Below are 15,289 nucleotides of genomic sequence, written 5' to 3' on the forward strand. Positions count from 1 at the left end.
CATCTTGACAGTTTTCATTAGAAAGCGCTAACGACGAAGACAAAAAGGCACACATACGCATTTTCAGCGCCCGTCCTGCCGTATGTGCGCCTGTGTGTCTTCATCTTTAGCGTTTTCTTACGAAAACTGACTTGTCCTTTTTGTTTCCCCTTGATGGCGGATTTATCTGTCTATACGTGCTTCCTTCTTACTCATATTCCTCGTGTTGGGGAAGGAAGGGGCTGGAATGAAGGCTGCATGAAGGACGGTGGATGGTCACTTTTTAAAATAAAACCCATTGACAGGGCAAACAGTCGAAAGTGAATCAAAAGCGAATCAAACTGCGGGCTTTGACGCCCGAAATCAACACACAGGCTATCAGAGACGCCGTACTGGGGGCTTTGCGTTCATTTCCACCATCTGGAGGTCGTCAGCTCGAGCCTATATCAAAGTACGAGCGTGCCTTTCTTTTTTTCATAACGCCCGCCCCCATCGGAATGCTGGTAGGAATCGAATCAACCACCTCGTGCTCAGCAGCCGAAAGGCCGTAGCCATGCACTGAGACAACACGGCTGCTCTTGCCAAACAGCGCGCGCGGTATTAGCTCCACAAAAATCAAGCTATAGGAAGAATGCGACAGCTGCCAAACGCCTCCTGCCAAACAGGTGCGCATAATCGCACGGATCAGATAAAACTCAGTTAATCACAAATGGCGACCGAGAAAGCAGAAACAGCACCAATAATGAAGCTTAAAAAGAGGAAGAAAGTTGGATTCAGAGCAGCCAGAATTGAAAGAAAGGCAGGAGAAAAGAAAAGTAGGACTAACGCTCGGGATACATACAAAAAAAAAGAAATCTCCGAGGAAAGGGCGCACAGACACACACGCAGACAGCACGCGGGAAGCAAGAAAGCGGCGACTCAAATTAGGAGCACCGGGAGGAACATCGCCGCGTGGAGGAACAAAAGGAATATAATTGCGCGCGCGTCACAAGCGGGAAGAAGGAAGAGGAATGCAGCGCGGACAGCGAGCGCGTGCGCGCGCTTTAATCACGGCTCATTTTTGTTCCAACTGCAGTGCTCGGTCAGCAGCAGCAGCAGCAGCAGCACCGACGCGCGCAGCTCGCTGCGGCAAACCTCGCATATATCGGGATGGAAGTTGACGAAGTAGGAAAATTCTAGAGAGGCTCATTTACACGGACCGACAGAAGCAAAAACGAACAAGACTGACCAGAGAACATTAATCGAGGGAAGATGCGCGTGCGCAGGAGAGGGTGCACTGGCCAGTATACGGCTGGACGGGCAGAGGCCGCCAGTGGTACACTTTAAAAGGAAGAAGCTTCGGCGGGGGAGGAGATGGCCTCGCATTTTAATTACATCCGCTCGGCGCTCTCCTTAACCACGCTGCGCTAAGCGCCTCTGCCTCCACCGCACGCTGTATGTGTACGCACTGGGATCTCGGAGAAAGAACAAACTGTTGCGATGCGCCGAATCCCCCCAGCGCGCGCTCCACCGCGCGCGCCGCAAATTTGCGCGCTCACGCGATTCGGCGGTCAACGATTACGAAGAACCGAGTATAACCACGGTTAGCTAGTCTCGGAGAAAAAAGAAAGCAAGGAAAGCAGGGAGATGAAGAAGCGCAATTGCGCTTGGGTTGTTCATTCTGTATATATGCGCCTGCGTATCTCCTTCGGTGCGCAGAGGTTCAAAAGAACGATGACGCTTGCAACCTTCCGACTAATGGCGTTTTTCATTTCGCGAACACGGGAAGCCGCACTTGAAACTTCCTTGAATAGACTTTTGCAAGATCTTGCGCTGCAACGAGATGGGGAATTGGGCAAGTTGGTTGAACTTCATGGTGAATAATACAGTGCGAATCGGATGCTTATCACTACACCGCCCTGTGTAGGAATGTAGCGGTTCCTTTCTTTCGATTCCAGTCCTCTATTATCGTCCGCTGCTTCCCACTAGCCGATCATAGGCATGCAGAGCGCTATGCGCACCATTGAGGAGACGCGAAAAGGAAACGATCGGAATATTATCGCTACACTATGCCAGCCCTATAGCTCTACGGCTAAGTGGTATGTGACTTTTGCGCTGTGTTCTCCACAATGAACTGTGCGCCGCGTCAGCTCTCCACTTAAATTTCATGCACTTTTTGAGCAGTTACACAGGGGGCGATATTTCCCGTGCGATGATTTTTGGAGCTATAAAGATTCTGGGCGGAAGCTGACTGGCCAAGCTAGCGGGTAGGACGCCCGTCGCGTTCAGTGTATCTTCGCGCCAGGCACCCCGTCACGCAGATGTGAATGTATACTATCCCCGGAACTGATCGACCGGGAATTCCGCCTGGAGTGATAATGTTTCAACCACTGAAAAGTGTCGTATAAGAACCGCTTTCAAAGCACGGCGCGTAGTATACGCGTACAGTGTGCTAACTGTGCAGGTCCTCACCGTCGTCTTTAGTTGCCGACACTCTCTGATGAATGCTCCTGAAAAACCGACGTGAGAAAAAATCGACACCCGCAATGCTTTAGAACGACCCAATGGTGCGCAAATTATCTGAAACAGCATCATTTACCGAGCTAGTTTCTTTCGCGTTTGAAAAAAAAGAAGCGAAAATAAGGATGCACGAGTATCACGTAACGATGATCTGTAAGCAGAGAGAGAGAGAGAAAGGTGGAGAGCTTAGCCTCTTAGCGTAGCCATAGACCTCTGCTATGCCTATGCCACGAATATCGAGATATTTAAGCATGAAAAGCCAAATAGAGGGAAAAGAATATAAGATACGTAGACAAAAGGAAGAGTCACGAACACGAAACCACACGCGATGCGCATGTTTAAGCGTCGTCTTTGAACTCTTTAAACTTGCAAAAACGCGCCGCGAACAGAACAGTGGCAAAGAAGCAAGTACAACAAAGGCGGCACCTGCTCCATTGCCCTCTGTCGGTTTGCACCGTACTTTGGCTAGCTTTCTGTGAATTACCCAAATCGCTCAAGTTCCCACATTCTTAGGCTACACAGACAGCCAATCCACGACATCGGGATTGGTTAAGCTTGGGCTGTGTCCCGCATCGATGGCCAAAGGTTCCGTAGCTCGCGAAGTGTACCAAAAGCAGTGCTGCCGTGTCTGGCCGGAGAACTTGTGGCAGCATTACGTGCTCACCACGAAGGCCCCTGGAGATCCCCGTATAAGATCGCTTGATTTCAGGTGTCGCGAACTCTTGGACGCACCGTCACACAGGCCGGCGTGAAGGTACGCACGTTTACGGCGTAACTGTATATGATTATACGGTCTTCCTCACACTCGAATTCTCGACGTACAAACTTGCTTTGAACTAAACGAGTGGGACGACATGCAAAGCTCATTGCTTATCATAAAAATGACTTCTGGACTACCCACGTTGTCAGATGGGTGTATACACAAGCTGCTGCTCACGGGTTCGACGGAAACGCTGCGTATACGCCGTTAGCCAGCTACGAAACCCGCTTACGTATACATATAGGCGAGAAGGTTGCTCAATACGTACCCAGGTTTATTTTGATGAGCACGTAAATGCCGGAAACAATGATCCCTTTATAATTCATAGGCACATTTCTTTTTTAAGTAGACGGTTCGAATGCGCTTGGAGATCCGAGAGCAGCGCCAGACACACAGCAAATATAGCAAAATAGGAGGGACGCGATAATGGTTCGCCGCGATGTCTCCGATCGTTTATCACGACGCAAGAATTTGCGACATGTGAAAAGGTCGAAGAGCGCATGCTCCGCGTACGACTTGAGATGTTTGCGGTCGGGATCACAAGCGCGAACGTTTGGGAGCTTGAACTCGGCAAAGCTCGGTTCGTGCACACTGAGACGAGCGACGACGCGTGTGCGGTTGTCGTTCGCAATGGCGCCTCAATTTCTGCGCGTCTCTAGCGGCCAGTATCGGCAAAGCTGTGGTGATAAATAAAAACTTCGTAGAGCCCCGTGGCCGCTGCAAGGTGCCTATAATTCGTGCGCCAACAGTACCATAATACAATGTTATCGCCTTACATGGCAGGGGCGACGGCAACGCGATGACCCATCGACCGCCCACAATCACCCCCGGAAGTTAAATGTTATGCGTGCTCAAAGGAGGTACCTCCAAATGTTCTATCACCACGAGCGAAAATGCCAAGGACTCAAGACATTGTGGTATATGTACCAGCCTGTAAAGAAGTTACATTGTTTGAGCAATGGATCCGACCTCGGGCTAACGTCAAAGAGACACTTAAATCACTGGGGAGCTTCCATAATGAGGCCTGCTCAGCTTCCTTACCTCACCCACTTTACCGAATATAGGCAAAGGACTTCATTTCAGTATATTAATACTTCTCTATTTATTTCATAACACCAGCTTAGCGACGGTCTCCGGCGACTAAGTCTTGGTTGCAGCTGCACGTCGTGCACGCCGACGCCGTGAGCGTGTTGGCCCACGTGGATTGTTTTCACTATTTGCCGGTGACCGTTTTTCACCGTATTATCACTTCTATAAACTTATCTCTCATGTTCATCCGAAATTGATTTGATGTTGTCGCCGATACCATGGTGAGCTAAGCCCGAGGACAGGGGATCAAATCCCGGCCGCGGCTCGGCCTCGTTTCGGTGGGGGGCGAAACGCAATAAGGCCCGTGTACCGTACATTGGGCAACCGGTAAAGAAATCGAGGTGGTCAAAATTATCCCGAAGTCCTACACTGCATGTGGTGTGCCTCATAATTATATCGTGGTTTTGGAACGTGAAACCACATAAGTTATTTTTTAAAATTATTTCTTGGCGAGAGAGCCTTGTCTGATCAGATTGCGTGAATAGTGTCGCACGCGAGCACTAGCGATTACTCAGGAAGTTATACACGTATAAGTCGCGGACGGACTTGACCCCTATAGTGTTCAGATTCGACGCCCGACAACTGCGCTCGTCGCCATCGCAGTCCTTTGAGTTTTGCTTGTATTACTGAGCACGAGTTCGCACTATAAAGAGTAAAACTCTTAGCTCACACTTTCGGCAGTGTTTCAACCTTCAGCGTCACTACTACAACGTGCACGTTTTGGCCGCATGAACGAGGGAACCGGATCCAGACCGTAGCGTCGTGCAATGAGACATCGTCTGATCCCGTTCCAATAGCAAACAGGGTCCACCCGTTTGTAATAGTTCGTCCCAACACCACTCACGTTTTTTTTTTTTTTTTTGCAGGAACGCGAACAGACAGCGCGAGGCGACTAATAGCAAAATAAGGCAGAGGTGGCCCTCGAGGAAAAGAAAAAGGAGCGCATACTTCGCGGACTACGAGGAACGGGGCGACGCGCATGTGTGCGTGAAATTGCTGGAAACACGGGCGTGCGCGTAAAACCCGAGTTTACCGGCTGACAAAAAGAAAAAGAAAAAGAAATGCGAGGCAAAGCTAGTTGTCCGCAAAGTGGCAAAGTTGTTCCGCATCCTCCTTTTCTTGACGATGCGCCGCCGCTGTATAGACTTGTGTTCGTGTTGCTAAAATTAGCCGCGCGAGCGGCTTCCAATTTGCGAAAGGACAGCGGGTTGGGGGAACAACCTCGGCGCGAAGATGAGGGCGAAGACAAAGGAAGAAAAGAAGAATAAACAGAGCGAAAGCCGTCGTTATTGCTTCGGTGACGATTGACGAGGAGCGGATCGAACGCGTGCTGTGCCTCGTTCGGAAGTCTGGGCACGCGATTACTACGTCGCCCAGGCACACCTCCCACGTGCGCGATTTAGCGGACGAAATGACAAGTGCTTGAAAATGACCAGCCGTTCTTTTTTTTTTCCTTTTTTTATATTCGTCTGACGACTCAGCGTGAAATTTGTAGAGCGGCTATAACCGGTTACATGTACCTTGTGTTTACCACCTACCAGGGACGTCCTTTGAACTTCTACTTGGGCATTCTGTGAAAACTTCTCTTAAACTTTGTTTTTCTACTGTGTGCATGATGACATTAGTAGTTGTGTCAGTTGCCGCTATATATAGTTTCTTCTATATTCTTTGTGGGACACTTTTTTCGGGCACACTCATGAATTAAGAGGACTAGCGCCGGCAACGTCTAAAGGGCACCGACATCTCCTTGAATACAGCTTATACGTTTTTTTTTTCGTTTATTATAAACAGAATGTTTTTTGACATCACCCGTGGCAAGTAGCACAATTTTACTACTTCAGCTGGATTACTCTGCAAGTAATTGGCATCCCTCAGTCTCGATGCCCGAGTCTTTCCGCGCGATTTCTCAAGGGCGCCATATATCCGAGAAGCAGTTTAATGACAGCAACAAATCACACATATATGTAAGTGTTATAACTCCTGATGAGCACAGGCTTCAGTTTGATGGACTGCCCGTACTATGGCAGAGTGAGCTCTCTCAAACGTGACCACTCCCGCTCGGATCGACAAACGTACTGCCGAGCTATATTCCTCACTAAACGCCGAGCAAGAGGCTAAATTTAGCCCCGATTGCATCACGAGTGGCCCGACCACGGCGCCACCTCTGCACTTCACGCAACCCACACGTGATCGAGTAATGGCTTCTTTTCTTTACACAACGACACCAGAGTTAAGGTGCATGCGTTGCAAATAAATAAGTGTAGTGTAAAATGTTTTCGTTACACGCGGTTTTATCAACCGACCCCCATACTAATCGAACTGAAGGATGTTTCACGCCAATAAAGAAAAAAAAAGTTGCCGATTTAGTACAGTTGAGAACTATGCAGTACAGAAAAGTCCATCCACATTCCGTCCCCACTGAAACGCAGCCGCTGCGGATGGTTACCGATACTATTACCACTGTTATGTTCAGCTGCGAGAGGCAATTCAGGGAAGTAAATTTTGGAAGCTTCACGAAACAAATACAAAAGCGACTGAATAACGGGCAATTTCGTCGACGAAGAGTTATAAGATTTACGACGAGAGCGCCAAGATAAAGATTGCTAAAAAGTCATTTTGATATCGAACGTATAAATTCTCTTTCTTCATCAGCTTGCATACGCGACGGGGCAGTACTTTCATATTACGTATCCAATATCTAACACATGCGACACGTATAGACCTGTCGTTAGAGGCAGTCAACCGTGAGACGGTGACCTTGACCTGTTCTCGAACAGACAAGCAGCTGAACAGGAACGTGCTCGAACGTATGCACACGAAGTCGCTGCTTTCCAGCTGGTCGTGAAGCGCTCTTGGATCCGCTAGATGCACTTCGACTGGCGACGCGTCGGGTCGGGTCGACGCGACGAAACGACGAGCGACACAGAAGACTCCAAACTGCACCGAATCGCGGCTATGCGAAATGAGGCGAGTTCACTGGCCTCGGCTTCATAATATAAACAAGCACACGCATGCTATAGTGTACGCTCCAGGATTTCAACCATCGTTTGCCAGCTTGCGTCCTGAAAAACGGTGAAGGACAACTAGGAATGAGTCTGAAGAAGAAAAGCGCGCTGCTCGCGTCGAGCAATGACCACGAAAAAGTGGGTTCGCGCGGCGAACGCAGCGTAGCGAGAGAAACCCACAGCGGAGAGCGAAGCGAAAGCGCGTACATGTGGTACTCTCGCTCGCGTGAACACCGCACGCGCGCGGGCGCGTCGCCGACGACTCTCCATTTGGAAAGCAACAAAAGCGAGTCGGACTGCTGGCCGCGAAAGAAAGAAAAGACGAGAACCCGGAATAAAGGACCCGGATCGTAAAGCGACGCGCACGCTGAATATTCGAAAGAAACCGTCTAACGTATACACCGGGCCAACAGAAAGGAGGGGAATAAGTATCCATCTCGCTGTTCGCGTAACAGAAATTGTATGGCGCCAGAGCGCGCACCGAGCCGAATAGTGGAATAGGCCGGCACTCGAACAGGATTTGCGGTCACCGAGCACAAAGGAGGCGAAGCAGCAACGCGTATGGCAGGACGGCGATGCCAGCCGAGCGAAGGGCGAAAGCACCGCAGCTGACAGAGAACCGCGACTGTGCGGATTACGAGTTCTCGGTCTCTCCTTCGCTTCTGCATTCATCCTCGCCGAGGAGCGAGCAAGGGCCAGACACAAAGGCGCTCGCGCGCGAGTGCGGGATAACTTAGCGTAATGGCCTGCGCCGACCGAGTGCGCGAACGTTACCGCTCGGCGAAATATCTTAAAGGTCTAGTGGGTCTGAGTCGTAAGAATGCTGGGCTGTGTCGCTCTGAAGAAGCGTTTAGGCAACTTAAGAGATAGTGCCAGTCAATTAGAAACCTAGTTGGGAAAACCGTTTTGAATGTACGAACAAGGGAAGGTTTCACAGAGCCTTCAGTCCGAAAGAACTGTTTGCCAATGGCAACAGCCGCCTTAGCTTATGTTAAGTTCATTGTCAGAAAGTCATTCGAGCGCTTCTTCAGTACCTGAAGGCAACAGACTTGAATTCCCGACTGTAGACATGCTGCTCCTAGCTTAGTGCATGTGAAGGTGCGATATAGACTCGCGTCTTAGCTCTCTCTTTTTCACCCCCCATCCCCCTCCCCGCATGTAGGGTAGCAAACTGGACTCAGTCTGGTTAACCTCCTTGCCTTTCCTCCCTCCCTTCTCTATCTTCTCTCTCTCTCATTGTCATATATTTACCAAATCCAACACCGCACAGCAACGCAAGGCCTGCACGATTGAAGCCGCAACACACGGGTGAAGCAACGTTTGCATTGCGAAGTTCAAATAGTGTCAATGATGTCGCTAGCTGCCCGTACCTTAGCCAGCGAAGGCACCGGAAAACCGAGAACAATCCTCACCAAGCGGAATAGGTATACATGCGCGGTGAGCTTCGTGAATTTGGGGCACGGCAGGCTGAAGCGAGCTGCAGCGATACTTAAGTCACTAGAGGAGAAATCTGGTGCTGTGGTGTTTATGCGTGCCGTGGGAACAACGCTTCATCTACCATGGGAATGATGGGTATGAGACATGGATTCGTCTAAACATCGCCTATTTAGATTTCAACAACCTTCTGGTTACTCGTGTTAACCTAATAGTGCCATCTCAAGTTTGCTCTATGGCAGTGCCTCATTTACTCCTGATTTTCTAGGATCGTAGCGTTTTAATGAAATTGCAAACAAGAACTGTTATTTACCAAAAGCAGTCAACCATGGTGAAAGTCACTGTCTGAAAAGCTATCCAGGTCTAGCGCCACGCATAACTTAATTCGCTGTGGAGACTTATTTCTGCATTCGAAATTACATAGGAGAATGAATTAGCTATCAGAATAAAGCACTTCACTAGTCCAAAGAAATTTGGACAACCAAGGGCAAATAAAGGTAGCAGCTGCAGCTTGCTTCCTCGAAAAAGCCATGTCAAATGGTAGGAATGTCCGTGTACCGACTGTTATTCCCGCACGGTGGTTGAACGACTGCAGCGCCGTATTTCTCTCTGACAATTTTAGTAGGAAGCTCTTATGTCTACACCGGCCGAAATGGCAACGCTTTCATCCGTAAGAACCGTTCCTTCATGGGCTGTTCCCCTTCTCTATAATAATTTGTTAGCTTTCGGGATTGGCAGGGAGCTTGTCTTTATATACGATCCTCCAAGCCTACGCAATTTAATTTCAGTCCTTTATTTCAGACAACAAAGTCTCGGATACAAGAGCAAAAGGCTGATGTGCTTTGCCTGACGGGGCCCCAGCACCCGAATGCACATACTCAGAGCATGCGGCAAGGGAAATGAGAACATCATACACTATCCTTGCATACACAACACATTTTTATGCAAAGTAAACGAACGGACAAATTGCGATTTGGCACAGAATTGCAACGCAGCTAAGCACGCGCTGAACGCAATAGAACTTCTTCCGCAGGTTGGGTATATGACGCTCTGGTCGCAAAGACATGGCGATCACTCGACAAGTGGCTAGGTCTCTGCCGACGAGCAGCTTGCTGGTGCTCCAGGTGCGCCTTGAATATTTCAATATGCAGGGTAGCGAAATTCGTTACATCCCGATGCCTTCTTACGCAACGAAACGGCACGAGGCTGCACGCGCATATGACGGGACCGAGTGCGACTCGAGGACCCCGCCAGCGTGATACCGGCCGCGCAATTCCACCGGCAAGTGGCCCTCGGGATGAACGGCACCGCTTGCACAAAAACACTCGGCAGTCGCGCGCGCCTGGCTCTCAGCGAGGCACTGATGCAATCCCCGAGAGGCTAGTCATCGAGTTTTCCAAAGAGGGCCGTGGGAGGCGGAGGAGGGGGGCGCTGGTGGGTGCGTCATAGGATGCTTTTTGTATTTGCGACTGGCACTGCGATGCAGGCGAGGCCACTTCGTTCCGGCACGCGCGAGAGGCTTTATCGGATTGGTTCCGGACCACTTCAGACCCCTTCCCCCGCGAGCTCTTTATACTGTTCTTTTAACTTGCCGATGAAATCCCAGTACACGAGCACTATAATACTCTCCGTCTGAAAAAAAGTCTGTGCACTGCGGCGAACGCTGCGAGACCCACCGTTTACCCACAACCAAGGGACGCGTGCGTCAACCAAAGAAGAAAGGGTCGCCCGTTGCCTGGCGCTAATTAATATGTGATCCTGTACAGTTCCACTGGTAATGGAAAACGCACAGCGGCGGAAAATATGGCCGAGCGGTCCGTTTGCGTTGTAGTTCCCGTATTGACTCGCGCGACCGGTAGCTTTCAATGTACAGCACAGAACTTGTTCAGCGTTTCCATCGTTCGAGATGGAGCTGCACAGAAATTGCAGCAGTAACATCGGGTTCGGTTCGCGACCGCAACAGCAGCGTTTGGTGCAGCGACCGCAACAGCAGCTTGAGCCTTCGGAATGAAGCGAGGAAAGTGACGCTTCGGAAGTAATAGTCCTCTGCCTTCCTTCCGTGTTCTTGCCTCTTTGCAGCTATTTCCTAGACTAAGCAAAATAACTCGTGTTCCAGTAAGCAGAGTTCTTTCTATCTTTCTTTCTTTCTTCCTTTGTTTCTTTCTTTCTTTCTTTCTTTCTTGTTATTTATCGGTTTACGGTTAGTTTCTATTGGTTTTCCTAGAGTATACCTATTTATGACCTCGTGGTGAGTCTACACTAGCGAGCCCACAAAACGCTGCGTTTTCTTAACTTGATGTTCCCCGAGTCTTTTCCCACCACCGTCCACACTCAACACTAGAAGCGAGTGTTTCCGTCCATTTCCGAAATTACCTTCGTTCTTAAATTTTTTTTTCTTGATCTCCTTGAGAAAACTCTTTCTCTCAATTTCCTAACTTTTTTTTTTTTTCTACTCGAGCCAACTGCTCGCATCAAGGGCGTTCGCATTGCCTCAGCACCCTAAAGAGATTTTGCTCCCGTAACCACACACTTATGATGGCGCAATACCAGCGCTTTGCGATGACGTAAGAACAACCGTGATATCCAGTTGTGATCCTGTTTTCGCCGCAACTCGTCAGTAAATGTGGAGTTGCGGAAATAAGTTTCTTTTTATTTTTTATTATTATAACGTGTCATCTGTACATGCTCTGTATTTCGCTCCACTCCTTTCTGTAACACCTTCGGGCGTTGAAGGTACAATAAATAAATAAATTAAAATGTCTTTGTTTAGTTTAGTGTTGTTAAACTGGTGACTATGGCGCGTGCTACGAAAATGGATTGGCAGGGCTTGGTGACAGACACGCGACCTACAGTGCTCGCGCCACTGATGCCCCGCTTAGAGTCCACAAGTCCACTGGAGGTAGAAAAGGCGAATGCTGAATATTATGCCCCGGCACTCCAGTATTGCTGCTATTTTCAGTACAATCTTTTTTTAAATACTACAGAGAGTCGCAGTTCTTCCTTTTAATCTTTTTATAGCGCCTTGATGCCGTCGTTACGCGTTGCTTCCTAATCTTTTCGTGCTCGATAAAAAGCAGTGAAATCGTGAAAAGACATGTTTACCACCCTTAAAAGAGTTCATTTATTCTTGAAGGAGAGTACTTTCAATTCCAAAGGCAAACTAATAAATGTCCCGGAGGTGCATGGTTATAAGGACATGACTACTGTACGCAAGCGCTAAATCGTATCAGTCCATTCGTAATAGTTATGCAAAGCAAGCCGTTGCATATGTGTGTTGGTGAGGATGTTGACATTGTATGTGGGCGATAGTGCACTGTTGTGATAGTGTGGGTGACGCGTGGCACTGCTGCCCAGTCTGTGCAGATTGCTTTCTACACTCAAGCCCGGTTATAACGAACAGGCTCATGCTCTAGAAATACAGTGAACTCGTTAAGACGAACTCTGTTAAGCCGTATTCTCGCATATAACGAACGACATGGGAACGTTTGTTTGGTTTTCCATTGACCCAATGAAAAAAAAATCCACTTAAGACGAACCGCCTCAGACGTACTCTTCAGTTAAGGCGAACATTCAGAGTTACCGCCATCATTACCGATCCTGGAGACTAGGGTACGCCCGTATCGCAAACAAAAGCTGTAGCAACTGCAGGAGGAGGTGAACTCGGCGCGCCTCCGCCTACCTTCCTCTTCCGCGACGCTTCACCTCGTTTCTCCTTTTTTCTATTAAGTTTCTATTAAGTTCAACTAAATGCTTTTTATGTTATTTTTCCCTCGTTGTAAGCCTGCTTCATTTGCCGTTTTGAAGTAAGATACTTGGATGCGCCTGGTCATGTTGCCAATTATTTCTGATAAGACAAACAACTTGTCATGGTCCCTTCGAGTTCGTCTTAGAGGGAGTATACTGTAGGTCGAAGCCACAGCTAACTCGATATACCCAAGCTCGCCTATAACGAACTCAAACGAACTTTTGTGATGCTTTCATTGTGTACGGGCTTGTTATCTTCAACGGATGAGAGAAGCAAGGAAGTAATCTATTTATTGAAAACAAAACTACGCGTAGTAGGCAGCAGTAATATTTTTGTATTCCCTGAACTGTTCCACAGCGTCGCTAAGAGTAGCGTTTTTGAAACTTGCGCGAGATGACGCAGACCCTGCAGCATGTGTAAGCAACGCCGCGACACACTTCTAAACGACTGACCCGCATTTTAGCACGCATGCTCGGACAAAAAGAAAAAGACAAAGCCTCGCAAAAGAAACAATAAAAATAACTCCCTTGATGGCGCTGGCAACGGAGACCCCTAATTCTAAACATCTGATATTCAGATTCGTTATGAGGGAGTTATTCTACATGGGTCAGCAGATTCCTTGTGTTCGATAGAGAGACTAATTCGCTTTATCCAGATTCATTATATGTTTACGTCTTCCCCCAGCGTATATAAGGTAGCCAACCAGACTCTTGACTGATAAACATGCCTGCCTTCTTCTTATGTCTCTCTTTCACTCCGATCTCCGGCAGCGCATCACATGCGTTGCTTGTGATGCGTTGCATAATCGGACTCTACTGACGATAATTAAACCCGTTCTTCGCGATTGCAGGCCGTCATTCACGCGCATTGCAGATTTCCTGCTCTCATGCTCGAACTTGTAGTGCCTCTGCCAGGGCGTTCTGAAACGAGCATTCGAATAAGACACACTTTTTGTTTATTCACGTATTGTTTTGCAACATTGACTGGACCTGCGTTTTGGAGTGATAGCTGCGTCACGAGTGACTTTTCGAACTTAACATACGATGTGCTTTTTGTACGTGGCTGCCTCTTTATTCTCATTTGATTGTGTTTTTTTGGGGCTGCGCCTCTGCCGGTCCCCCTTTCACTCAAGAGGAAATGATGAAGCTAATTAGGGCCCAGGATCACACCTCTCAAATCCTGGCAGTCCAGAGGGCTCGCGAGAGGGCCGTCAGGTTTCACCTGATGGTCCCCGAGTGGGCCTAGCCAGGTGACGTGGAGTTCGCTTACGTCTATAGCGGACCAAATAAAGTTGTTTCACTCACTCACTCACTCACTCACTGACTTTTTATCACGCGTTGGAGAGTAGTAACAGCCGGCGCTACAGGAGGCGCCAACGTCTCCGTGCATCTATATATATATATATATATACATATATATATATATATATATATATATATATATATATATATATATATATATATATATATATAGAGAGAGAGAGAGAGAGAGAGAGAGAGAGAGAGAGAGATAAATGAACAGCGTCTTCTGCACTGAACCACAATGTCAGTTATATCGTGACCCAAGTGCGTGTATGAACAAATCATCTGCATAAACTACAGCTGCCAAACATCCTCAGAAAGCTTCTGTGAGCTGCATCGTGTTGCCGACATAAAGAAGGCGCTCTTCTTGAACCAGGCCGTTTGGTTTTTGAACCGCTCTTGAATTTGCCGGCTGCTTTGTGACTCGTTTATTCACTGCACCTATTAGCGTTCATGCATACGGTGCAGTGTAGAAAGGAGTGGGGAGCTTCCTGTGGCACTCTAGAGTCTTTTCGAAAGCAACAAGTGTGGCGCAATATCCAATCGGGTCGGAGGGTTCGAGCAGCGTTTACCCTAAATTCCTACAGCGCGCGAAACTCGTCCACATTCGGGGAAAACGCGATAAGAACGTACTACTGCACCACAATATATTTCGCGATTCTCTGCTCGGGTGTCTCAAAACTGATTTAATTCGTCCCTTGTTCAAAGCAGAGGCCGAAGTTCACGAAGCTCTTTGCCCCCGGTTGGCCACATTTTCTAATAGCACATGTCCGACATCATGATCGGCTGTTACCTGATCTTGCAAAGTGTTCTAGTGTAAGCGTTTTCTTTTTTAATTTCATTTTTATGCTGCCCTTCGTTACAGCTGGCATGCAAAACACGCCGCACAGTGATGTCAGCAACTCTCGAAACACACGCACGTTCGCCGAGTCGTCAAAGTTCAAGCCGGTATATGTAAATATATCTTCTGGATACGGCGACGTCCCACGTGACCGCGAGAAGAGCCGATAACTGCCCCGTACCCAGGGCGTATTACAATACCCGTCGCATCCTGAAGTGCGAGTATGAGCGGGTCGTCATTCCGGCGATAAGACGTCGTCCGTTTAGCTGGCGGATCTCGCCGAATGTTGCATGGCGCGATACATAAAACGAGCCCGACGTTCGATTGGCTTGCGATGTCGGCAGCTATGTCGCGGAGACAGCGGCGGCTTCGCCGAGTACGTGAGCGGTGCAACCGTGACGCATCGTTTTGGATTGCTTCCAAGAAGAGTAGGGGGAGATTCTGTCGCGGCCGGCGACACAACAGCGAACTAGAATGCGCTCGAAGCAAGCAGCCGCAATGCGGCAAGTCGCGAGATGTTTCTTTCGGGAACCATTGAGGATATATATATATATATATATATATATATATATATATATATATATATATATATATATATATATATATATATATATATATATATATATATAGGTGTCT

General features: G+C 48.3%; 2 protein-coding genes across 4 annotated transcripts in view; one reads left to right on the forward strand and one right to left on the reverse strand.

The window, feature by feature from the left end:
* Window positions 1-15,289, reverse strand: part of LOC142571891 (unconventional myosin-Ie-like) — a 351,690-nt gene that overhangs the window by 335,177 nt on the left and 1,224 nt on the right. The gene's annotated exons all lie outside the window — the stretch shown is intronic.
* LOC142571890 (uncharacterized) overlaps window positions 1-15,289 on the forward strand; it is a 473,725-nt gene that overhangs the window by 191,904 nt on the left and 266,532 nt on the right. The gene's annotated exons all lie outside the window — the stretch shown is intronic.

Source organism: Dermacentor variabilis, chromosome 2 (genome assembly GCF_050947875.1).
Source record: "Dermacentor variabilis isolate Ectoservices chromosome 2, ASM5094787v1, whole genome shotgun sequence".
In the NCBI taxonomy this organism is placed as follows: domain Eukaryota; kingdom Metazoa; phylum Arthropoda; class Arachnida; order Ixodida; family Ixodidae; genus Dermacentor; species Dermacentor variabilis.